This window comes from Spermophilus citellus (genome assembly GCF_964194105.1).
Source record: "Spermophilus citellus genome assembly, chromosome: 19".
In the NCBI taxonomy this organism is placed as follows: Eukaryota; Metazoa; Chordata; class Mammalia; order Rodentia; family Sciuridae; genus Spermophilus; species Spermophilus citellus.
In genome coordinates this window covers 3,800,531-3,825,912 of record NC_138201.1, presented here as the reverse complement: position 1 = coordinate 3,825,912, position 25,382 = coordinate 3,800,531, and the positions used below count along the sequence as shown (strand labels likewise).

General features: G+C 49.8%; 1 protein-coding gene across 7 annotated transcripts in view; it reads left to right on the top strand.

Moving 5' to 3' along the window:
* FOXP1 (forkhead box P1) overlaps window positions 1-25,382 on the top strand; it is a 517,497-nt gene that overhangs the window by 61,372 nt on the left and 430,743 nt on the right. For all 7 annotated transcript variants that reach the window (XM_081276304.1, XM_081276309.1, XM_081276307.1 and 4 more), the window contains exon 3: window positions 17,383-17,511. The gene's annotated coding sequence lies outside the window, so the exon portion shown is untranslated. The remainder of the gene's footprint in view (window positions 1-17,382; window positions 17,512-25,382) is intronic.

Genomic DNA, 25,382 nt, shown 5'->3' with positions numbered 1-25,382 from the left:
TGTGTTCACCCTGAGACAGGCCGCAGACCCGCTGAGACCCAGGGAGGGTCTAGAATGCCCGCGGGGGCTGAGGAGAGGGGTGCTTTGTGGGCCCATGTGCAAACTAAATTTCTTGAGTTTACAACTTGAAAACGGCATCGTTGTCCAAACGTGGCCAAATGAAGAGTTCAATTTCTAGGAAAGAAGCAATACGTTTTCCATTTTCCTCTTGGGGTCGCCCGCTGTGGGCCTAATTAATCTTAATAACAGTTTTCTAACCACTTGACCTGTGTGTTTCCGTCATAGGGCTGGTATCTCCTGTGGAGGCAGAGGGGTGTTGGGAGAGGGGTGTGTTTGTCTGGGTGGCCGTCACAGAACACTAGAGGATCATGGAGTGTGGGTCTCAGGGGGCTGGGGGTCCATGGTCGAGGGCCAGCAGGTTGTTCAGGGGATCTGGTCTCTGCTGTAATATGGCACTTACAAGGCTGCGTCTTCCAGAGGGGAGTAGCAATGGGGGCTGAAGACAGGGACAGAAAGGACCCGCTTCCTCCCTCAAGCCCATTTACAGGCCCTAATCCCACTCAGGAGAGCGGCCCTCCTGCCTTAATCCCTGCTTAAAAGACCATATTTAATACAACCCCATTGCCAGTTCCTGCAGTCGGGAGGGCACTTTACTGACACAGCCCAGCACTGGCCTGGTCCCCGGCGGGAGGGTTGTGGGGGAGAGGGGATGCTGCACTTCACTGTCCACCTGGCGGGCAGAAGGGTCCAGCTGTTCACTTGGGTCTGCGTTGTGGACCCCTGTTGCCCACTGCCCAGTGTAGACACGCCTGTGCTTCCTCTTTGGGGAGAGACCCCTTCAGAACCTCCACGCCTCTGGGCTGGAATGAGCCAGTCAGATAGTCCCCACTCTGCAGAGGTTGGCCTGGTGTCGTCGCGTCCCTACGCTGTTCCAGGCACACAGCATAAACCAGTGAAGAAAACGGACGGAGACCCTGGCCCGCGGGGGCTCATCTCTGGGAGGAGAGGAAGGATGGAGACAGATGTGAGAAGGAGGGTCCCTGGTATGCTGGGTGGTTGTGTGCGGAGGAGAACACCAGGACGTGGGCTGGCCGGGACTCAGAGGGTCAGAGCTCAAGGGACTGTTTCAGGCCTCTTTAAATAAGGTCCTGTTTGAGCAAAGACTCGCAGGAACATTCCAGGCAGGGGCAGTTACTGCGCAGGCCCTCTGGAGGGAGGCGTGTCTTGGGATGCTGGGGGTAGTCAGGAGGCCCCTGTGGCTGTGCCCATGGCATAGGAGACGCTCTGGGAGCCTAGGGCTCTGACAGAGAACTCCCTGCACCTTGACGCCATGGGAGGCCTTGAGCTGATTTAGATTTTAACAGAATCCCCCTGCTGCTCTCTGGGATAGACCAGGACCGGGCAGGGGGTCAGGACCTGCCAGGGAGCTTGTGTGGGCCCCCAGGGGAGGGGTGATGGCCGCAGGGCCAGGTGTTGGGAGGAAGGGGACTCCTGGTTATGCTTCAGACCTTGTTTGTGGGTGCATTCTATCCAGGTCCTGAGGAAACAGAAGAGACCTTTAGAGACGGACAGGAGTCGAGGTTGTTCAATGATGATTGGTCCAAGTGGGCTCAGGGGCTGATGGGGCCTGGACTGTGTCCCTAGGGCTCTGGGTGGAGTCCTCTTATGGTAATCCCAGGTCCTAGGTGTGCCTGAGGTACACACGTGTCCCGGAGGACAGGCTATGGAGGCGGGAGAGGCCCAGGCCTGGAGTTAGGAAAGAGAGTGGCTGGCCGGGAGCCCTAGGAGTTGATTGGCCTTTGCTTGTGGCCTGAGTGGAGGTGACTACTAGCGCCCAGCTGACCTGTTGGCTGTTAAGGGACTCTGTGAGTGGGCTGTGAGGCTTGGCCTTGCCCCACATCAGCTCCTGGCTCTGGGTGCTAGTTCCATGCGTCCTCAGGAATCCCCGAGACTCTCAGCTGGCTGGAGAGCAGCACCTGCCTAGGTGGAGAGCATCTCTCCTGCCCTTGGCCCGTGGAGGTACGGGACTCTTGGTCCAGGGCCATTGCTGTCTTGGGTAGTACCCCGTTGTTGCTTCTAGAGGCATTTAAAAGTGGACCACCACTCCTGGATCTTCTGTGCCTCCATCCACGTTTTAATGTGCAGGGAAGGTTGAATCGCCTCTGGGAGGGGGAGGGCGGCTATTGCTTTTCTCTCTTAAATACGAGCTTCTTGATGGCGTCCCCGGGGTGAGTGGGACGCTGCAGTAGACAGAGATGCGAGGGCAGCAGCCAGCACTTGAAGCAGGACGGGAGATTCCCCTGTAGGCTAGCGTGTCTTCCACTCTGCTTTGGGTGGGCAGCCCTTCTGGCGTTTCACCTTGTTTGAGGTTGGGTCTCTTCTTGGATTTTCTGGACTGTGCTTCCTGTTCCAAGCCAAGAAGAGAGATGATTTTAGAGGCAGCCTATGGGCCTCTATTTCACCTCGGAGGCACCACTGGGAGGCAATGTAGCCCAGGTTGAACCAGGTGCCTCTCCTGGCTTCTTAGCCGCTGTGTGACTTGAGCTGGCGACTGAACCTCTCTGAGCCACAGTTTCCTTGTTTGAAAAAGATAACGGGCTCACAGCCGAGCATTCTCGTAAGGAGACACCTGAGAAATCACACGCCAACATCCGAGCATTGGGTCTGGCACCTAGCAAACTGCCGAGGACCTGGCCGCTGTTGTCACTGTCACCCTGAGCTGGTACCCCAGCTCCTCCTGAGCCTTTAGGACAGTCTTATGGAGGTTGATGAGCCTGTTGGAGGGTCATGTGTTTACATCTCTCTGTACATGCATGGCTTTGACGTCAACACGTGGATATTTACCCGTTTACATTTCTTTAAAAATCTGGAAGAATCAAAGTCACTGAACCATGGTGAAACTGTTCTTCAAAAATAATATTGCTGTCCATGATCATCACGTGGGCCATCAAGACAGAGAATCAAGTTCAGGGGAAGCCAAAAGGGAAACCTGGAGTCCACCCGGAGCCCCCAGGAGAAGACCGGGCTGTACCTGGGTGTTCATGAATATTGGCTGTCGTGCATGTTAGGGGGGCAGGCGTGGGCCGGGCTGTTTGGGGTCGGAGTACATATCTTTTGGAGAATGCTGTGACTTGTAGACTTGTCATCAGAGTAGCTTATCAGTGGTTTCTCAGCGTCTGGCCCTGCTCATGGAGCACCCCCCTGGAGGAAATCCAGCCCCCAGTGAGGGCTTTGCAGTCGAATTCCACACACATGAATTATGACAAGCCAGCCTGGCTGCGCTGTGGTTTGTTGTGTCTGGTCTGGTTCCTACTTTTCAAGTCGCAGTTGTGTTTGGTCATTTGAAGCTTATTTTCACAGTCTGGCCAAGCCAGCAGGTTCCCGGGACTCTGCAGGGGACATAAACCGCCAGCCTTTAAGTTGGAGGGCTGAGCAGATAAGCTTTGCGGGCCTTCCTTGCATCATGCGAGAGAACTTATGGGCTTATTTAACATACACCATTCGACTTAATTTAGATATTTAATGGAAAGAGAAGCCTTTTATTATCACCGAAGGAAAGAACTGCCAAACATTGGAAGGCTCGGTTGAAATATTATAACGGATGCGCAGAGTGCAAATAGATTTCGCTGCCTTACATAATGGGCTGTTTTAATAATAGTTGTTTCTTTAAATTTAGCACATGGCTCTCAGACATTTGCACTCTGTAAATTATATACTGTGGTTCCAGAAACTCCATTTTTTAAAAAATTTGGTTTAATGAAGTACGTACTGATTTTTTTTTTTTTCAAATGACCTTCAGCTTTGATTGAGGAGCCCACATCGGGGCGTCCACTGTTAGGCACCGGCACTTTCCATCCCGTCCTTTTACAAACATGTATGAGCAGGGGCTGGGCCTGCTGACCTTATTGTCCACAGCATAGTTGAACGTGTCACTCGGTAGGCACTGTCCTCTCAGTGGATCTGTGGCCTGGGGAGGGTGTCCCCTGCACATGGCATTGGGAGGAGCCCTCTGTGGCACCTGTGTGCTTCCAACTTCCAGGGGAGCTGGTGCCTGTGGCCACAGCCCAGGGTCCACTGAGTGTCCTTTTGCTCTGGATGACAGGAGCATTTTTTGGTTTCATTGTGGTCCCCTCCCAGGAAGTTGTGCTGGGGCTCGAAGCCCCAGCATTGCAGGAGGCCACTGTGTGTGGAGACAGGGCATTTCAAGTGGTTAAGATAGCGGTAGGGTGGACGCTAATCCAGTGTGGCTGGTGCTTTTCAAGAAGAGACAAGAGCACGTGGGGATCCAGGGGGAAGACACCAGCTACCAGCCAAGAAGAAGGCGCTGAGGAATCCAACCCCGCCAACACCCTGATCTTGGACTTCCAGGCTGCAGAACTGAGAGAGCAGCTTTCTGTCCTTGCAGCCCACGGGTCAGTGGCACTTTGCTCTGGCAGCCCAAGCAGCCTTGCTTGGGAGCATATTGGTCTGCACAGGGTGTGTCTTTGGAAAGGTCTGCTCCCTAGTACAGCACAGGGCTGACCTAGTACAGCACAGGCAGGACCCCCTGCACTGGGGGAGATGCCTGCAGAGCTCCGGGAGACCCGTGTGCAGGGCGCAGGGGTGTTAGCAGATGCCGGGATAATGTTCAAGGGTGACCTGGGTTGCCACCTCACCCTGGGCTGTGGGTATGACTAAGGATCTCACGTACATTCTCTGTAGGAGCTCACTATGAGCTAGGCGGGCTTGTCCTCTGTCACGTGCGACTGAGGAGAGAGGAGATCCACAAGGTAAAGTGGATCTTGAATGGCATTTTGGAGCCAGCCCAGAGTAGGAGCTGAGGATCAAGGCCAGGCGCCACTGCCCCAGACCTGTGTAGAGAGTTGCTCTGGCTGTTCTGGAAGATGAGGGGCACAGAGGCTGCAGATGTTGGGACACACGGTCTTAGCACCACGAGTCGGTCCCTTCTCCAGAGACAGGCTATGAAAGGTGTTCAGTACGGGGAAGATGTCACTAGCAACATAACAGACACAGGTTCTGCCAGAGCATGCCGTACGCCCACACCTGCCCCCCAGCTCATCCCCACAGCAGCCCTGAGCAGCCGCCCCAGGTCCGCTAACCACTGAGCAGCCAGCCCTGCCTTCCCCTGGAGCCTGCCCAGCACCTGCATCTGCCCCAGGCACAGTGGGCACTGGTGTTTGGGCTTTTAAAACAAGTTTTCCCTTTTCCCTCTAACTACAAAAGTGATTTAGGATAAATGAAAACATTTAAAAACCAAAGCAAAGCAAAAATAGGTATCTTTAGTCTTATCCCCTAGAAAGAACTGCTGCTACCGTCTGTCTGTCTGCCTTTCTCTGTTTTTTTTTCCCCCTTTGTTCCCCTCCCTGGGAAAAATGTATGTAGCGGAGCTGAGAATATACTGATACCTTTAGGAGGGGCAGCTTTGTTTGGAAAAGAGCAAGGCTTTGGCATAGACTTGGATTTTAATTCTAGCGTCCTCTTGTGGGCTGGGTGATTTTGGACAAGCTATTTTTCAGTGACTATTTTCTGTCTTTAAAACGGGGATCCTAGCACTGACTCCACTGGGTTTTGCAATAGCCCAGTGCATGTAATGTGCTCGCCTGTAGCAGCTGGCACAGTAACTATTCAACCACAACTTTAAAAAGCATCGATTTTTGTCACACATTCTTGTTACTTAGCAACATGTCAGTCAACAAACGTTTGGTAACCAAGTGTGATTTTGGGATCACCCTTCCATGTCCTTGTTTATTTTTACAACTTTTTTTTTTTAATGGCTGCATAGTATTTCAAGTATTTGGCTTTTAGAGGACGTTTATTTTTTTCTCAGATTTTATGTGCTGTAGATAATGCTGTGGTGTATTTCTTTGTAACCATTTAGCTACATTTACCCCCAGTAATCACTATGTCATAAGGGTGCATCCATTCCAGAGGGGTGAATGAGAATTCAAGGCTTTCTGTCCCCGGGTGCTTTACTAAACTACCCCTCAGAGAAGTCCCCTTTTTTTTTCTTTGGGAAATTTTGCTATCATTTTTTACCTTGATGGGCACAAAAGAACACTAGGACGTGTTTACGTTCTTTGGGGTCACTGACCCATATCTGGGACCTTGAAAACCAGCAATGGCTTTCAGACCTGAGAAAGGAGGGAGTCGTCTGTGTGGCCCACAGACCCGAGCAGCTCTTGGGCATGCAGTCTGTCCTGTGGCCGGGTACTGTGCACCTGAGCTGCCGTGACCTCAGTTTCCATCAGGGACCCTGAGGCCCACTGAGGCCCAAGGTACCTTGACCTGGGTGTGGCACAGCCAGAGTCTGATCCCTGCTCTATGCCAAGGCCGACAGAGCCCCCAGGAGAGAGTGCAGGTGGGGTGTGCTTGCTGGAGGGGCTGGTTCCTGCCTCTGGAACTTGCAGCAGGTATTGTCTGTAGAATTCATGTGGCAATTAATTATGTGCTCTTGTGACAGGGCTTGAAAAGTGCCTGCAATCATGTGTCATTTAATCTCGTGTGCTGAGTGGACTGGGCCTGATACCCCCTACCCTGTCCCCTGTCCCCAGACGGTACCTGAGTAAGACGACTGAGGCTCTGGAAGGCTGGCCTCCTTCTCTGGAAGGCTCTCCTCCTCCTTCTGGAAGGTTCCTGAAAGGTGGGAGTCAGAAGCCCACCCTTCCCTGGCGCGTTTGTCTGCGGTGCTGTGGTTGGAAGCTGGGGCCCCTTGGTGCTGGGCGAGTGCTCTGCCATGGGGCCACACCCCAACCTGATAACTTCACCCCTTAGATTTTGGTCAGCAGACTTGGAGGAGGGGAAAGGGCAGGAGAGGAAGAGGGGACAGTGCCCATGGTCATTAATTGGAGGCATGGGAGAACCAGGAGGCGTCTGAGAGGAATAGGGAGCATCCTTGCTGTGTGGCTGGAGGGGAGGGGCAAGGGTGCCTGTCTGCCGCCTCATTCCCTCTGGGGTCCCCCTTCTCAGAGGAGAGGTCCCCTGGCACCTGCCCACAGCATGCTCAGGAAGGCTCCGTGCTTTCCTGGTTCCTAGGATGTGGCCAAATTCAAGCAAGGAGCTGAGGGCTTGGGCCTGTCGTGGGGACACCACGGAGCCCCAGATGGAATTGTGACCCTTGTCTTCCCAGCTGGGCTTTTATCTTTGGGGCCTTTCCCGGCCTCCATTCCCTGCCCACTAGACAGTAGTGTTCAGCACCGGGCAGAAGAGGGAAGATATCACTAGCAATGTAACAGGAGCCGTGATCTCAGAGACATGTGGCTTCGCCAACCTCAGTTCCCCCATCTGTAAGATGGTGGATGGACTGCACCGCTGTCGTGAGGCTCAGGAGGAGGCTGCAGGGTCACCGTGGAGGCAGAGGACGGGCGTGCCATGCAGGAAGGACACCATGCAGGAAGGACGCCATGCATGTTGCCCGCCTTCTCTGCTGAGCACCAAGTGAAACCCAGGGGCCCTTCTGGCTTCTTCCAGCAGACAATCCCCCCTTTCAAGTCCTTGCCGCTCTTCCCTAGTCATAAGGCCCTGCTCGCGGCACCCTGGGCTCTGGGACACCTCCAGCCTGCGCCCTCTCATCCCCTGGAATGTGCCCCCCTCCCCGCTGTTCTGGAAAGCACCTGTATCCGTGGGACATCCCACACCCTGGCCTAGTCCTCTTCTCCTGATCTGCCGACTGTTGTGCTTTTTGGGTTTGAGAATCGTCTGGAAGCTCTTCTGCAGTCATCTCATCAGTCATGTACTTTTTGGGTTTAAAGAGAGAGGAGAAATGACTCTTGAGTGAGTGGCGGGTCGGGGGACGTGGCTGGCTGAGCGTCCCTTTCCCTGTGAGTCACCTGTCTGTCCACACCACGAAAGGCTCCATAGGCTTGGTGACTCGCGCCTGACCAATGTCACACCGATTCCGATTTCCTTTCTGCTCCTTTGAAGTTGTGGGAGTGTGGGTTCCATGGGGGGCTAGTCTGAGTCCCTCTGGGTATTGTCCCCATTGGCTCCTGTGGCCAGGAATTCTCATCCTACCCCTGAAGAGGTCTTTCCCCCTTGACATGGATTGTTGAATAAGATGGGGTTCAGTGCCATCCTCCTCCGGCAGGGCAACCCAGGCAGGCTGGGAGGTGCTCCCTGACTAGCAGCCTCCCGAACGCACGACAGCCTGGGAAGAGGAGCGGGTTTGGGGGTCTCTGTGCTCTAGTGCATGCCAGCTCTGCCCTGGTCCCTAGGCAGTGGGTCTGTGCTTCTGATGTCCTCTCCTCCCTCCGGACCCCATGTAATGAAATAACCAAGTGACCGAGGATCACGCAATAGTTCAGCAACCTTACCTTTTGTTTTTTTTTGGAGGGGAGGGGGTGCCAGCGATTGAACCCAGGGCCACTCTACCCCTGAGCCACCCCCCCCCTTTTTTTTCTATTTTATTTAGAGACAGGGTCTTGTTGAGTTGCTTAGCATCTCCCCGTTGCTGAGGCTGGCTTTGAACTTTGTTGGTTTGTTTTTGACCTTAACTCAAGCCTGAGCTTAGAAGGTGCTATAGGGATCAGGGGCATTATTTGTTTTAACAAAGAATTTGGCCTCCAATTTAGTTCTGCTTCCTAACTTGTAATTAACTCGGAGGCCTGTGATAAAAGTATCTCTTATTTCTGCTTGGAGACGCAAGAACTCTCTAGAATTGAGACCTGTCCAACTGAGATAGAACTTTGCGCTGGGCTCCACAGAGTGATTCTCCTGGTGACTTGATGTAGCGCCCCCCCCCCCCTTTAAAGTCCTGCTTCAGAGCTCCTTGACTTCCTCAGCACCATTTACTTACTTATTTTTTACTCCTCCTCTGGAATCGGCTTGTTTTTCTCCCTTTCCAGTATGAGAGGGCTTCTCATTTTCTATATTATGACTACCAGCCCTGATGGTGAAAGTTCCAAAGTCATTATACAAAACACGTGTCAGTAGACTGGTAATGGATACTGTGTCCAGGTTGGCTTTTTACATTTATTTAGTTTTGAAGCATTGTTTCATTTTTCTGGGGTGGTTTTTCCTGTGCTGGTTAGGGAACCTTCCCTTTCCCCGGACTGTGCCCTCTGATGTGCTGGAGTTAAGTTCCCACAGGAGGTTCCTGCTGGGGAAGGGAGTCCTGGGTGTGATGCTCCCCCTTTGGCAGGACCCACCACTTGTGCATTTTAGCAGCATCTCCACTGCTCTCACCCCCTTGGGGGCCTGGGTCACCTGCCCCTGGGAATGCTGGTCTGCTCACCTCTCCAGGGGGGAGGTGAAATAATGTCTTTTGTTTGTTTACCACAGGCGGTGGAAAATATGTTTTGAATTTAAAAGTGTGAAAAACAAGTGTGTTAGCTATCAAAAAAGCTCTCCCCTCAAAGTAAACATGTTTATAGAGCAAGACTCAAAACAAAACACTGGATGGAGATAAGTCTGCCCAATCAGAACAGAGTAAACATGTTTACCACAGACCTTATAAAGAGCCCAGATGGCACTCTTGCCTGTCCTTTCTGGAGCTGCTGGGGCTCCTCTGGGCCTCAGGGACAGGGCCACCTCCTTCCCTGCCAGCAGGTGGCCTGCCACTGCTCTCTGCCAGCCTGGCAGACCCAGCTGCCCCGTGGGGGAGAGGCCTGCCAGTCAGTGCAACTGTGAGCTGAAGGTCTAGGTGGAATATTGGAATATGGGGACCCAGGGAATTCTGCGTGGAACCACGGCCTGCGGTTGCTGTGATTACTTAGTAGCGACTAGTCACAGATTGGATGGGGACTCTTCCCGGCTCTGGGAAGAACCTCAGGTGAGCATCAGCAGGATGGCCTTCTCTGTCCCCAGATAAGAGACACGCATCATAACCCAGTCCCCGCCTTGTGGCGCTCTCCCAGAGGGACCCAGTGACTCAAGCAGGAAGTGAGTGGAAAGGACAAGGCTACTGTGAGTGCCACCAGGTGGGGTTTCCAGGGTCCCTGGTGCCACAGAGGGAGTCTGAGATGGTGGCGTTCATGACGGCACTGTCAGGAGGAGGCTCCATAGGAAGTTCTTGTAGGAGGCGGCTCCTTGAAGTTGTCACGGGAGATTTCAGTGGTGGCTTCTTGCTAAGGGACAGTGAGACTCATATTTCAACCATGTGGAGACAGCAGAGACGTGCACTAAATAAGCCCTTGCTGTGTAGGGGCAGGCGTTTTTCCAGTATTCTTACAAGTATAGGGAAACTATAGGTCACAGCCAGTAAGGGGTGAACTGTGCCACCTCCAAATGGACAGGAGCCTCCAGGGTGATGGGTCCAATTCCCAGCTCCGAAAGAACAATTATAGTAAAATACCCTAGGAGGAGGCAGCAGAGAGCCTATGACATTTACAAGTCCAAGCCACCCAGTAGGGCTGGGGACTGAGTTACCCTTACGTGTGTTCGAGTTCAAGCACCTGTGCCTCACTGTGGACAAGGGCAGGGGACAGGCGCCTACAGGCCAGCCCATTCCGCTCTGTGCCTGAGGGTGGGAGCAGGGACAGTTGTCTTCAAAGGAAAAGACAAGAATCTAGATTCCTCCAGGGTCCAACATGGGGAGGGATTTAGGATTTGAGTCTTGCTCCTCCATGAAGTGGGGACCTGGTGACAACCGGTAAGACTGGCAGGCAGCCCCATATGGAGGACTGGGGAAGGATGTCTGCAGGGACAACCCACCAGCCTATCTTTCAAGGGGAGTGTTCTGAATATTTTAGTGAAAAAAAGAAATCAACCAGCAAACCAAGAAGATTCTGGATGGGCCTCAGCGAACAAGAAAAAGAAAAATAATGACATAGAAACACCATCCTTCTTGGTCCCCACTGATGGAGCGAGTTTACTTAAAAACCTGTTTTTGAGCACACATAGCAGCAAGCCCTCTGGTGACCTGAAGGCAATCTTGCTAGTGAAAGCTTGGTGAGACAAACAGCTCCTTCCACGGCACCCGACTGGGTCGAGTCAAAGCCACAGATGTTGGGACAGTGATCCACTTGGGTAAACTTGGCAACTGTTCTCACTGGGACTGCAGAACTTGGGCTCTTTCAACAGAAGCTTATTGAGGCCCGTTTGAGGGGACGTTGTTATTTTAAAAAGGGAGGTCTTGCTCCTCTTCCAGGAGCTGAGCTGATGGAGGCAGATTGGCATTATATTTGCGAGCTGACAACACACACCTTTTTTTCTGCAGCTGAGGTGGTTTTTGAACCAGGTTCAGTTGTCAGAAAGTTATTCACAGGGGTTGGTGATGGAGCCCGCTCCACCCACCCCTGTTCCCTTTCTATTTTGGTACCATTTGCAACAAAGGCAACTGAGTTAGTAAATTAGAGAAAGGATTGAAGCTCTCAAAAGCTCCGCTTCCTATCAGATTGTGTAACCGATTAGACAAAGTGGGCCTGCTCCCCCAGGGGCACGTGGGAGTGAAGGGAAGTCTCTGTGACCCTGGGAACGGCAGTGCCCGTGGGGCTGCCAGGTCCTCTGACCAATCTGCTTGAGCTGTATTAAAAAAATTGACAGAGATGCCCATGTACATTTACACACATGTTCATTTACATGCATGTGTGCACATGTACACATCCACACACATTTGTTCTCTGTGTGTAGAAGATTACAGGCTTCCTGTTCTCCAACCAAGGGCAATATGATGTGCAGGACTTTGGATTGGACATTGTATTTGTTTCCTGAAGCAAATGTAAGGCATCTTTCTTCCCTGAGCTTGAAGGCACTTGGAGAGGCTGGGTCCTCAGAGGAGCATGGGGAGAGGTCTGCCTGGGAGGAGCAGTGACTACTCAGGAGGGTCCCAGTTAACCTGCAGTGCCCAGCCGGGAGGGCAGCCAGGGTCATGAGTCCCCCACCTTCTCTGGTCTCCTGAGATGAAAACTCCCAGTGGTTGAACCCGGGCAGAGGGCAGCCTGGCGGGACTCCCAGCACTCAGGGCATCTGGAGAAGCAAATGGACCCCCCCCCCCCCCCAGCCTGTGCTATGTGCTCGAAATGGCTTGGCAGATGTCACTGGCATACTCACACCGGGGAGCCCAGGAGGAGTCAAGATGGAAAAGAAACTTCCAGAGTTTCAGAATGGCTGGGCCAGAAAGCCTCCATAATCCAGAGCGGCCATCCTGGGCCAGGAGCACCCCTGCATCACTGGGTAGCTTGCTGCAAACCGCAGCCCGTTTGGCTGAATGAGCGACTGGGGTGGGTGCAGCTACATCAGCTCTGCAAACTCTCCCATGGACTCTCTTCTTCCTCTGGGTGGACAGTGGATGACTCCGGATCCTGTAGGCTTAGCAAATGTCCTTTGGAAAGGCCAAATGTGCTTGGAAAGGCCCCTTCATGTCCACCCAGGCCTTGAAATTCTGCACACGCCCAGCCCTCCCTCTCAAGCTAGGATTTCTTCCATAGAAGTGGATCACGTGGGGACCATGGAGGCCTGTGCCCAGTGCAACTCATCCCCTGATCTCAAGTTGTCCTCTCAGCCATGCGGGGAGTTCCAGGGCAGCCACAGATTTGGGGAGGTTGTTTTTTTTTGTTTTTTTTTTTTTTTAAATAGATGCAAGGGCTGCTTGTGCTGTTGTTTCCCAGTGCCTGGCAGTGTTTGGTAAACAACTTGATTGCTAGGTCCTGGCCTCAGGGAACCACAGCTGCTCTTTGCAGCTCCCTGCTGACTCTGTGCTGAGCCTGGATTGCTTCGGGGAAAATAAACAGGGGAGACAAAACAAGAAAACAGCTCTGTTGTTGTGTGGCTGCCTCTACCTGTTTCCCCAGAGCTGTTTTGCAAGCACAGGCCCTGGGATTTTGGTTCCCTGGCTTTAAAAAAACAAAGCGTCCCCCTGTGGCTTCCCAGAAGAGTCTCTCTCTGTGGCTACCCTGTGGCATTTGGAGGAGCCAGAGCACTTGGAAAGCCTAGGAAGGGAGTTAGTGGCCAGGGCCAGGATATATGTATGTATGCATTTTTAAATATGTAAATTGAAAAGGGAAAAAACCTCATTCCTTCTAATGACCCCCAGGATGGTAATCGGGCTTTTCAGATCTGTAGGAAAACAGATTGAATATGGCACAATTAATGTTTCAGCACTTCTCAGCTTTTCTCTGAAATATTTTAATGGGGTTTTAATTTATTGCCTGCTCTTGATGAGCAGGTAGGAGGCTGGGTTACCGCTGACCTCTCTGGGCCCTGTTCTCCTGGGCTGTGTGAGGGGGAGGAGAACAAAGGCTGACTGGTGTTCTCCATCTGCACCTCCCTGGGCCCAGCAGCTCCTCACCCTGGTGCACAGGAGAGGGTGCTCTGCTCTTCAGGTCTTCATTACAGTCTCCAGGGGTGTCTGGTGGACATGCAGATTTCTGGAACCTGTTGGGATTCCCTGGATGGACAGTCTGTGTTTCAGGCTGGTACCCAGCTGAGGTTTGCAGCCCAGGGCTGTGAGCTGAGATAGAAAGTGAATCTGCCAGAGAAGTTGTTATTTTATTTTTTTGGTACCAGGGATTGAACCCAGTGGTGCTTAATCACTGAGACACATCCCCAGCCGTTTTTTCTTTTTTTTACTTTTTTTGTTTTGAGACAGAGTCTTGTTACGTTGCTTAAGGCCTTGCTAAATTGCTGAGGCTAGCCTCAAATTGTGATCCTTCTACCTCAGCCTCCCAAGCTGCTGGGATTACACATGTGTGCCACTGCACTGTCTATTATTTTGTTTAATTTTTGTTAATGAATCTACCTGCTGTTTGCTTACAAATATCCCCATTGTTCTGGCCCTTCTTTTTTTAATAAGAGAATTGCCTTCTGAATATTTTTTTCTTTTAGGCCTGAAATACAAATACATCTTTTAGGATATCCTTCTAGAGAGTCAACTTCTTTTTGTTGGAAAAACTCTTATTTCATCTTCACTTTTGATAGCTGAGATTTCATCTTCATTTTTTTTTTAAAGAGAGAGTGAGAGAGGAGAGAGAGAGAGAGAATTTTTAATATTTATTTTTTAGTTCTCGGCAGATACAACATCTTTGTTTGTATGTGGTGCTGAGGATCGAACCCGGGCCGCACGCATGCCAGGCAAGCGCGCTACCGCTTGAGCCACATCCCCAGCCCTTCATCTTCATTTTTGAAAGATAGTTTTTCTGGGTATACAATTCCAGGTAGACAGCTTTTGCCTCTGAGCTATGTTCTGGAATAATTTATTTGGATATCTGTCTCTCTTTGGTTGCTGTATTTTTCATTTCTAGAACTCAGAACAGTTAAGTATTTTGGTTAGTCATAGAGCTGTAGGAAGATGGAATTCAGGCCTGTGTCTTTTGGATTCTTAACAAAACACACAAAAACAAAACTAAAATGTTCCACAAACCTCCGTGGCGATTGGCAGTTTATTTTTGGATGTGCCTGGTCCCTGTACTGTTGGAAGTTAAGCAAGACAACGCTGTTGGTCACAGCTTGCGTCTTGGCAGGAAGGCTGCCTCTGCTCGTGTCCGCTGGGAACACTGGACCCCTGTGGGACATCCCCCTGCCCTCTTCCCCCACTAGCTGTTCTCTCCCAGGCCTTTGGATATCTGGTTCACTTTGCAGAATGCTTTTCCTACCAAGTCTTCCAGGTCCTTCCAGAACTTGCTCAAGATGATTCTAGAAAGCCCTTATCTGCCTGGATGCCAGCTCCTCTGTGCCTGTGAGTTCTCTAGACTTACAGGACTGGGTCAGGGGAGGAGTGGCTGCAGCCATCAGTGTTTTAGGGGTTGCAAGCTTTGTCTTTTTTTTTTTTTTTTTTGATGTAAACTGTTCAAGAGAGGGAGCTGCCATCTTTGGAAAAAGTTCTGCCATTTCACTAACCTGAAATTTGGTTTGTTGTCCTTGTTTGCGGTGCCCCGGGGTGTGTTTCTCTGTGCCAGCCATTGGCCAGTATAGTGCAGAGACTGCCCCATGCTGGAGAAGCAGGGCTGTCCAGCTCTCCTTCCTCACCTGTCCTGCCACCTTACACCTGGCCCATACCCCACAATACCCGTCACCTGCCTGGTCACTGCCGGCTGCCTTAGCCTTCCTCGTATGAGAAGGGCCTATTGTCTCTACTGGCCTCCCAAGCCAGAGCTCACTCGGGGATGTCTGTCTAGCAGGAGATGGGCGCTTGGAATTTTCTCATTCACTAGTGAGTGGAGAACGTGGGTTTCTTTGGAGAGCAAGCTGTATATGGCCGAACCCCTGAAGCCCTGTGCCTTGGTGCTGTGCTCTGCAGAGCTCATAACTGCTGTCTCTGCTAGGAGTCACAGTGCATGAGGGGCATGAAATGAAATGACTTAGGAAACACTTCCAACAGTCTCCTGCACCTACTGTGTTTTTTTTCTCCATAAATGGAAGCTCTATTTTTGGAGGATGATGCAGACATCTATTAATTTTGGATCATTTGTGGACTCAGAGTGTTAGATGGCGTGCCTCCCGGGAGCCAGGCCTTTGTCTGAAGTGTTGGAGTCCAGCGAGGAACAGGACGGAGCTCATAGTCTGAGGGAAAGACAGGACTGTAAATGAAGAACAAGTTCACAGACTATTCAAGAACGGTGGTGCTGGATGGAACCCAGGGCCTCCCCCGTGCTAGACAAGCACGTTCCATAGAGCTGGAACACTCGCAGGAGCTCTTGAGGACACAGATAGGATCATGTAGTTGAGAGTCACTGGGGACAGAGCTTTAAGAGGTAAGCAGGACAGGGCTCTTGAAGTGGCTGAGACCCTGTGATGAGAAGGAGCCCGTTGGGTAAGGTACAGGCTGGTAGACTGAGGCAGGAAGGCAGGCAGGCAGAGGGCAGCCCACTGTATCTGTACAGCTTATGGTCAGGGATTGAATTGGTGGTTTGAGGTCACATCAGGGAAGCAGAGAGTGACCAGATCATGTAGGGCCTTCTGCGTCACAGAAAGAAGTTGGGATTTTATCCAAAAGGTGGTGGATGCTCTCAGCCCATGTCTTCTTGCCATGTGACATGGACTCCATAACTTTGGGGGAGCCTCTTTGAGCCTCAGAAGTGCTTCTTGGGTCTCCAGCCTGTTTGGGGGCTTGGAGAACAGGGCTTGTCATTAAGACTCACAGTGTGGCTTCTGATCAGCAGTAGCAGCATCCCCTGGGGTTTTTTTTTTTTTTTTTTTTTTTTTTTTTTCTAAAAGTGCAGAATCCTTGGGAGTGGTCCAGAATGTGTATTTCAAAAACCTCTGCAAGTGATTCTTCTGCGAGGTGAAGTTTGAGAACCGTTGATCTCGAATCCATTTGGACAGGTTTCCACAGGCGTGAGAGCTGTGCTCTCTGGACAGGAATGGAAGCTTTCCACAAGCACCTAGAGGGTACTGTCCCCCTTGCCATCTCTTCAGCCCTGGGCACTAGTGCCAGAGAGATCGTGCCTCTCGGTGCTTGTGCAACTCTTTGCCATGGCCCATCTTTGGTTTATGGTATAAACCTCTTTTTCATCAGGAAGTTTAAGTGAGAAGCTAATTGTTTACTTAGACTCTCTAACTGCACTGTATCAAGAAGGGCAGAGGGGCAGGGGGTGGAAGGGCCTTGGCGCTGCTAATGCCTCGACTCGAGGATGAGAAAGAGGCTGAGGTATGAGCATCCACCTGGCCACACACTGGGTGACGTCAGTACCTGGGGTGGAAGTCAAGCCTCCCAGCCTTGAGCCCTGTCTCTTCCACAGTCTAGTGTCTCTCAGTGGAAATACCTGCATGCGTTTCCATCCCTGTGCAGTTTGTAACCACTTGTAGACTAAAAGTTTGTCTTGGAGGAAAGTATTGTGAGGGTTGCCTCTCTTACCAGTGTTCGTGTTCATTATTATTTTTAAATAATTTTAGCCGGGCATGGTGGCACACGCCTGTAATCCCAGCAACTCGGGAGGCTGAGATAGCAGGATCAAGAGTTCAAAGCCAGCCTCAGCAAAAGCAAGGCACTAAGCAACTCAGTGAGATGCTGTCTTTAAATAAAATACAGTAGGGCTGGGGATGTGGCTCAGTGGTTGAGTGCCCTGAGTTCAATCCTCGATACCAAAAATAAATAAAAAAAATTGAAAATCATTAGTTTGTAACATTTTCAGTTATTTTTATCTTTTGGGAAATATCATTAAGAAATGTTGCTTTTATTAATCCAAGTTAACAGCTTATTGTTACCTAAATGCTTGGTAATAGGATAGGATGTAGCTAAAATGCCCAAATATTAACACCATTTGGCACACAGTCCACAGTGGAGACGGGCTCTCCGTGTCTGCGTTGAAGTCATGGTATGTGCATCTTTCAGAAATCATGGTTCCGGTTCCTGTTGGGCAGCATCACGCTTGAAGTGTTGACACCCCCTTGTGGGGACGGTGTTCCCCCCCACTCTGGGTTCTCAGTCTGTTTTGCTGCTTTCTCGTTGAAGGAAGTGGTGGTTTTAGAAGTCACATCTGACTTATGTGTGAAAATATTTTTGTATTGTAGTGTCCCAGGAACTTTTGCTGACGATTCCAGTTTCCCCACGGAACATTCTGGCAATGGTGAAGCTTCAGTCCCTTCTCTGATTTGCTGTCAGCCATGACTGGACGGATGTGATGCCTGTGAGCCAGAAGGGTGAGTAAATGTTGGTCACTCTTCATCCGAAAAGTCACAAGACAGGTCCAGCAGGACGGCTGACCCCCGGGGAGGACAGCCTGCCTCTGTTTTCTCACACACACAGTCTTCTCGGAGAATCCTTCGTGGACCTGAGGATTTGTAAAAAGCACAACAAGACTAGGGGGACTTTAAAAAAAAATGCTTTTTTTATCTTACTCATACTCTGAAGGGTAGACTCCCTGAATTATGCACCATGGGCATACACCTTGAAGGAACGGCTTCTTCGTGAGCCACCATGAAGGCCGTGGTAACTTCCTACATGAGTTCTGCGAAGATGGCTCTTGAGGAAGCTGAGGGTGGGAAACTTCAGGTTCTCCACATTTTTCTTAAAGACTGTAGGCTTTGGTTTCCCATTGGTATACCTCACCAGGTTATTTGTTGAATTTGGGGGGCTAAAAGAGATACTGTACCATTTTTCTGTCCTGTATATTTCCCACATTCAGTCGCATCGATAATGTGCTTCAGCCATTGATGGGCCATTCTCACTGGTCCTTACAAGTGGCCGTCACTGGGGGAGTCTGGGTTTTGTGGGTGAAAACGCTGACGTTATTCAGGGACACCTTTGCCATAGAGTGAGGCCAGGTTCCTGGAGAGCCATTACCTGGCAAGTTCCATGTGCAGAGGCTTCCATGGGAGGAACCTTTAGCATTAACTGGCCTTGTTGCGAGTGTGGAGTTGGATTCAGAGCATATTCTGCTTCCTGTAAGGAAGTTCAGTGAGGCCTTAGGCACCTGTTGGAAGTTGGGACCTCATAGTGACCTGACATGAAGATAACAAGTCCTCCTCTTCTTCCATTCCTGTGTTTAAAACAAAGGACATGGGATGCAGAGTCCTGTCCTGTGGGTGCTAACACAGGGCCCTAAAAGGGATTACCATGGTTACAGATGGAACTCTCCATGGAATCCAGCTGGGATGTCCGAGTCCCTGCCCTGGGTCAGTAATGGACCTCAGTTACCTGGTTCTTCTTAGCTTATCTCATTTATAAAGATAAGGTATCCAGCCCATGAGATCAGTGAGCCCCTTCTCATGATAGAAGTCTCTGGAAGATACTATTGTGTGTTTAGATATTTGAGCCAAACTTCTCAGGATTTTACAGCTCTAGGTCATTTTGAGCAATCCCTCCCATTTACCAGGTGAAAAGGAGCAGGATCAAGTAATTGGCCCCCAATACAAGAGACCCCGTGGTCCCCAAGCAGCCACTTGACTTTTACTTTATCTTCCATGTCAGCCAGTTTGTTGTCTGACCACTTGTGGTTTCCATTCCATTCTGCTGGACAAAAAGATGGAGGAAAAAAAAAATCAAGTCTTTTACCCTCGTCTCAGGAATCCTTCTTTTATTAAGGCAAACTGTAACCCATGCAAGGGTGTCTACAGTGACAAGAAGTGGCAAGGGGAGGAGTGGAGGGGTGTAAGGTCTTCTGTCCTTTTACTGGGTGGTTTTACTGAGTGTGTTCCCACCTGTGTGCTTAGGGGATTTCCATCGCTCCACCACCATGATAGACTTGCCTGCATGGTCTGTAGAGGAGTGAGCAGAGCACACATCAGGGAAGTTCACGTCTTTAGGGATCCAGGGGGAGCTGAGAACAAAGCCTTAGTCTGTCTCGTGTGCCGACGAGAGTTCATAGAAGTGGTTGGAATTTGGAAGGTATCGAAAGAGCTGCAGGCTCAGACGCTCGGTTACCTGTCATTTCTGTCCTTAGTATCGAAACAGTCTGATTCAGTCCCAGTGTCAGAAAATGGATGTATGAAATTCAACAAAACCACATGAATGGATTTATTTGGTAGTAGCCCAGTGTACTCATGAATTTCAATTGGGTAAGACCCACTATCGGAAAAATCAGTCTGAAGAACTGTAGTGAAAATATTGCTTTTGAAAAACAACAACAAAACATCATATCATTAGGCCCAGTTGAATACCAGGTGTTTTCCCCCAAGTAAGGAAGTGCTTTGTATTTATCAGACTGTAATAAACTTCCTTTCACTGTGTTTTTAGTAGTAAGCAGAGGTACCTGAAGTCCTATGAGCTGTGTATTCTGTTTTTTTTTTTTTTAATTGTCCCCTTGATTTTTTTTACCCTCAAGGCACAGTGCCAGGATTTGTCCCCATACTCCTTCCCCGTGCTTCAGGTTTCTGATGGCTGGGCAGCCCTGTCATTGCCAAGTACTGTGTTCCCTTTGCATTTTATTGAGGAACCCTAGGAAGCCCCCGGTTAATTGTTAGAGCTGATAATTTGGAGTCTTGAGGCTTGAAATAAACTCTCATTCTGAGCAAGGCGTCCCATTGAAAGTGTCCTCGTGGTGGTGTGGGTCAGCGTCATGGGGGTGGCAGCCGGAACAGCTAATCACCTTGCTCTGATGCAGGGGGTGAAACTGTGAGATAAAAGGTTTGCACAAAGAGATCATCATGGCAAGAATTCTAAGGTTAGAAGATGGGTAACGTCCTTGATTTTCGTTGGTGATAAGCATATGCCTGCGTCATGAGTTGACTTGGGGGCAGGAAACCCGGTAAGAAGGGCTAAGCACCTCAGGTCTATGGGGGTGCTGGGCTGCTTTCAGGCCACCAGCACCTGCAGGGCAGTGGAGCAGCCGCCCATTTCCCTGGAATGGAGCTGGAGTTGAACTTGGTGCCTGATGTATATCACAGGCTCCGGGAGTGAGGTGCAGGGGTGTCTGCTGCATATTGAGTAGGCAGTCAGCCACAGGGTTATTAATAAGTGTGACAACTGCCGTGTATTTGCATAGTGTTCTTGAGAAGTGCTGATGGACAGTGGCCGGGGCTTCACTTGTGTGGTGGGCTGTGCTTTGGCACTGTATCGTCCCTACCCACAAATGGTCCCCTGTGGGTGGATCTGCTGTGGGGTGTAAGTGTCACTTGACATTTTGGTTTGGAGTTGCCCACAGTGTCTCTTTTGGCTCTTTCTCATGTCACATTCCTGGCTTTTAACTTACTAGGAGGAGGCAGGCACAAGGGGAAATATTCTTTCTTCCTTCCTCAGATTTAGCTTTTTAAAACACAGCTTGAGAGTTTGAATTTTTTTTTAATTTTATCATTTTTGGAATAGGTTGGTGGCCGTGTAGCCTCTCGGAGGTGGGTGTGGCTGGCCGCTCTGGAACTATGGTGCACCCTAGGACTCCCCTTCTGGTCTCCTTGGGCTGTTACTGGTCAATGATCCAAGCTTCTTGGTTGTGCTTGGACTTCCAGTCCCTGAAATTCTGACTTTGAAAAAGTAATTTTAACAATTTAATAAGCTACCTAATATGTCTTATAAGCTGGGGCGAATGATCTTAAGTATTTTGGTCTCTTTCATAACACAATGAACCTAATATTGGTAAAAATACAGATCTTCACTCCCCATGAAGAAGAGGCTAGATTTAATAAGCACTTATGAGCGCCGGCAGCTGCCTCTCAGATTGTATGACTCGGGCCCAGCATGCGAAGACAGTGTCAACTTACATTTTATCTCCCAAGTATTTCTGAGGCATTTATGTTGCTCTTCTCTCCACTCCCTAACCTAATACACGTAATGTAATTGGCTACATATTTTCCACTAGCTAATTGGCTGGGGGCCCATGGTGGAAACCATTGTCTGGCTTGATGAAGATCAGAAATTAACATGACATTTGCGCAGAGGTAATGGAATACATTAGTAATGCAGTGATTCAGGATGCTGAGAGCGCCCATTCTGTCCTGCCCATGTGCAGGGGGAGAGGAGGGAACATAGGGTCCACCTCCAGCCCCGTCTCCCACCCCAGCCTCCCCCAGCAGTGGGGGAGGCCCAGTTTGCTTTCCTCTTCTTCAGAACGAACCTTAACACAAATTAATGAATGATTCCTTTTGTCAATTAAAAAAAAAAAAGAAAACCCACCAACTACTATTGTAAGATTAAATCCCAATTAGAAGATTGCATTTAATTCAGAAGCTCTAACATTGTTTTAATGAATTCTGTTGTAGGGTGACAGTTTATGTGATATAAATTTATATGGTGTAGGTAGATATAAATTCATTGGATAATGTTGAACATGTTACTTCATATATATTAGCTGTGAAATTTATTTCTTCTCTAGTTGTGTCCCCAAGGAGGGAGAGTTAGAGAGAAGCACGTCTTCAAAAAAGAGCCCTTTCTGTCCTTTCTGATACTTGCTCTGAAGCAGCCTTTTCTCACTTTTATTAAAAAAAAATCTGTTAAATTTCTGCATTAACTGAATTTATGATTCTTGGTGTATGCTATTTATAAAATTGAATATAGGTTTTATGATATAGGAAATTAGTCTTGGAATGAGAATATGATCCAACTTTGTAATAAAGGTAATCTGCATTTATATTGCAGATATTTTCCATTCCTCTCTGAGCACCTTCTGGGACTACACGTGCATTTTCCTGGACATACCAATTCACTGTGGAGTAAACTTTTCACCCATTAGACATCTGTTCACAGGACACCTGCCCAGAGCGTCCAACCTTTGACCTAAATCAAGGGTGGCAAGTGTGCTGGACACCTGGATTTTACTGCCCCCTGCCCTTGCTGCGCTCCTGGCAGACATCACTAGTTGATCACAATCTCTCTTCCACCTCGACAAACACCCCTACCCTGTGCTTGTGTCTCGGGATCTCACCACTAAATTCTTGTACGTTAGCTTCAGGGTCATCGCGTATGTGAGGCAGGGGACAGTGGAAGTCAGGTGGCTTTGGAACTTTCCTTCTAGCTCACCTTTGTACACCCAGAGCATACCCCAGTGTCAGCAGTCCATGTTTGTGCTATTTGTGAACGAGTCCTTTGCACATGAACCCTGTGAGTAGGTTGGGGAGCAATTAGACTTTTGACAGGTGGGCACCGTACCCCTCTGATTGGTTAGGTGTTGTCTTTGCTTGTTTTTTATTTTTTATTTTTTGGTTTGTTCTCATGAATGAAACTGTTCAGTGTCATCTTTTTCTTTTTGTCACTTTGGACAAGACAAGAAAGGGGCTGCTTGTTCTCCCTGTGCTCCAACCCAGGGTCTAACCCAGGAAGAGGTGACATTCAGGAGCCCAGCCCCTCTTTGCCGGGCACTGTTTTTCAGAGGGGGTGCCACATGACCAGGTGCTGACCCGGGCAGGCCAGGCCCCTCCAACCACCTTTGGCCCAGTCCTCTTGGTTTTTATCGACGTGGAAGCGAGCAACACCAGGCAGGAGGAGGGAGCTGCTGTACTTCACATAACATCTTCCGTGGTGTGAGCTTCTAGGAACTTCGACTCTCTTGCGGGTTGTTTTTAGAAATGCTGTTTTCTGTTAATTCGGTTCGAGTTTCGCACAGAGGCTACGAGAGTGAGATTTCCACTGGGTCTCTGTGCAGGCTGCTGAGCTGCCTATAGAGAATTCCGTCAGCTTAATTCCTCCTTAAAGAAAAATGAGCAATTAGCACACTGACGCTCTCAGTCAGTTAATGTACATTTCATTCTCATTTCAGGGCCCTGTGTTGTATTTTTCTATGTTGGTCATGGTAACTAGAGTTCTGGAAGGACTTGGGGGTAGATTGTTAAGCTCTTGGCTCGTGGTCCTGGGGTGACTGGGTTGGCCTGGTCGAGGAGGACAGAGTCAACAGGCCCTGGCCCCTGCTGGTTCCCATGGTGACTTTCAGACTTTCCCTGCACAGTATTCTATAGAGCTCCGTCTGATAGATTGGAACAGGCTCCTCAGATACGGCCATTTCACCCCCTGGTGCCCCATGAGATTTTAGCAAGGATGGTCACAAATGGTCACAGCAGCCATCGTTACCCCTGCTTGTCCCCATGCTGGTTTGGGCCTCATTTTGGCTGTCTCATTGATCCTACTGGCACCTCTGAATTCTGGATTTGCTGTGGAGGAGACAGAAGCTCAGGAACCCAGGGGCCCTGACGAGGGTCAGATGGCACAGCTGGGACGTGGGTTTAACCCACACTGAGCCAGTTTCTGAGCCTGCTGCTTAGCTCTGAGGACAGGCTTCATCCTCTTGATTCTCCAGGGTCCTTTTGTTTGATCCTGTTAGGGAAGGTCGTACCTGCCTTCAGAAAGAAACTGGAATCAAACTCATTTGAGAGATGGATCCCCCCCACTTTTTTTTTTAAATAGAGCTAGTGATAGAAAAGGTTGACTTCTTTGAAAATTTTTTCACCAAACCTTCCTTGCTTACTGGCCTTTTCCACAGTGTAAAAACCTGCAGGCTCAGACCCCTGGGCTCAGTGTCCTGTGAGTCTTTCTGTCCTCTGGCTGAGCAGCGATGCTCCTGGTGGAGGCCACTCCTGGAGACTCTGACGCTCGAGAGCCGACTCTGCCTCCTTGACTCCAGCAACAGAGCCACGTAGGAGGAACAGACCACCGCTTAGGAGAACCAGGACAGGGAGGGGAAGCCTGGGCTGCTGGGCCCCGTGGCCAGGCAAGAGCAAGGCAGTGGGAAGACCTGTTCTGTTGCATTTTTTTTTTTTTTTGCAGCTATTTAGGCCCTGACTCTGACTATAGGGCTTGTGCCCTTTTATACACTTGGGACCAGATGGCCAGGAGGCTGGATTCAAGTGTGCTCTGTGGGGTTATTGTATTTTTAACAATGTGCACATCCAGGTATTTATTGAGGGACCTTTTCTCCCCATCTTTTAAAAAGATGCACATTGAATTATGTAAGGGTGAAATGATAGGTCATTTGCAATTGTTTTTCAAATATTCATAAAAGGAAAAATGAGACTGAATTGTGATAGTTCTGGAGTCTGCCCTTGGCTGTAGGGGATCCCGTGTGCTATTTTATGTTCTAATATTTTGATGGCTTTTATCATTATAAAAGTGTGTGTGGGATTGGGAGAGGACCTGTCTGGTTTCCTGACTCGTCTGGTGGCTGATAAGCCAGTCACAGGGTAACTAGGTCCCTGCAGCCCATCCCCACCCCACCCCACCCCGCTGAGCTGCTTGTGGGATTGCCTTTATGCTGGGTCCAGGGTGACCATGAATCAGCCCACAGTTGAAGTTCTGGACGACAAAGACGCTGTGGTTTGGCCTCACACCTTATATCCCCTGCTAACCTGCAAGGTGACGAGACCGACCTAGCAGGGTATGTGGACCTGCCAGGGCTGTCCCAGAGTTTCCCTTTAACCCTCTTGTGGGACATTTCCGAGACAAGTAGAGGCGACTCAAGCCCAGGGCTTGCTTCTTGACCTCCAAGTTGCTGGGACCGTGTTTTTCTAAGTGAATCTGTGGTGTACCTGGGAAGCGTGTTGAATGCGGGCTTCCAGACCCACACCCAGGCAGCCTGGTGAAGGAGAGGATGGCCCCTGAGCAGAGCTGACAACAGCAGGGGCCAGGAATTCTATCACCCAGGCAAACCCACCTGTCCTTTTGGGCCATAGTTTTCTCATTTGTCCAATGAGGGCAGTGATGGTATCCATCCTTTGGAAAGTCCGATAGGAGCATGTCTGACCACTGTATTCTGACCTCCCTGAGATGTGTGAGACTCTGTCACAGGAGGAGACTCACTGAGGGTGTAGCTGTGAATGCTCCAGGTGGCACTATTTGGTGATTAAAATCTAAACCTTATATAGTCTTGGAAGTGTGCTTTTTGTAAGAAAAATAAAACATTTTAAAAATCAGTGTTAGAGTTTTTACCTAGATGTTTGAGAAAGAATTCTGTCATCCAAGTGTATGCGAGTTGACGAGTGTAAATATTCAGTTAGACAGTTTCAAGGAACGTGTATTATTTACTGATCAATGCAGTGTCTCCTCCAGAGCCATTACACGCTCTCATTTCCTGTCAATCTCGCCGTGCTGTTATAATCAGTCTATGGATATGCATATTAAAATATAAGAAAGTTATTGTGCATGTGTGGTGGCA